Raw genomic sequence first — 722 nt, forward strand, 5'->3', positions numbered from 1 at the left:
TTCCTCGTGGCGCTTGAGGTCACTGAGTCACATGCTCTAGGCGGCGCTCATTCTCTTTACGCTCGTACTGCGCATAAGCTGTAAGCCTGATAACTTCGAAACTTCTTGAGTTAAATGGCTCGGTTTATTAGATTTTAATGTTGATTTATGAACAAGGAAAATAAAGGTGTTAGATTGTCTGTTTGATTTGTTGAATTATTATTTTTTTGTAGACGTAAACACGAAAGCTTATTTGATTTACTAAACTTTTTTTGCGTAGACTTGCCAATAAACAAACATAAAATAAATAAAGGTATTAGTTCCGGCATGCAACATATTTTCAAAACTTCTTGGCTGAAAAGCAGTGTTGCCACACACCCAAAGATACAACACGAAATAAGATCACACAGTCGTCTCTAAAAACAAGTTATCTTTACGGCTCTGAGTTTCCTCCACGCCCGCTGTATCAAGCGTTCATATATTCCTTTCAGTATCGTGCACCACACACCTAAATCTTTCTCAAATTCGTTGATGCCACAAACTTATTTTTTTCTTATCGTTTCGTGATGGTACATTTTTGTCTAGATCATTAGCGTCATAGACTCGATTTTTCCTTCTCGGTTGAGGAGGAACAAGTATGATGTTTCACTTAGCTTATAGTGTCTGCCACCGTAAGCCCATGCTGTCTTAGACGCTCACCTAAATCCTCTAGTGCTTCACTGCCGACTCTCTTTTCCTACCAG

Source organism: Penaeus monodon, chromosome 33, assembly GCF_015228065.2.
Source record: "Penaeus monodon isolate SGIC_2016 chromosome 33, NSTDA_Pmon_1, whole genome shotgun sequence".
Lineage (NCBI taxonomy): Eukaryota > Metazoa > Arthropoda > Malacostraca > Decapoda > Penaeidae > Penaeus > Penaeus monodon.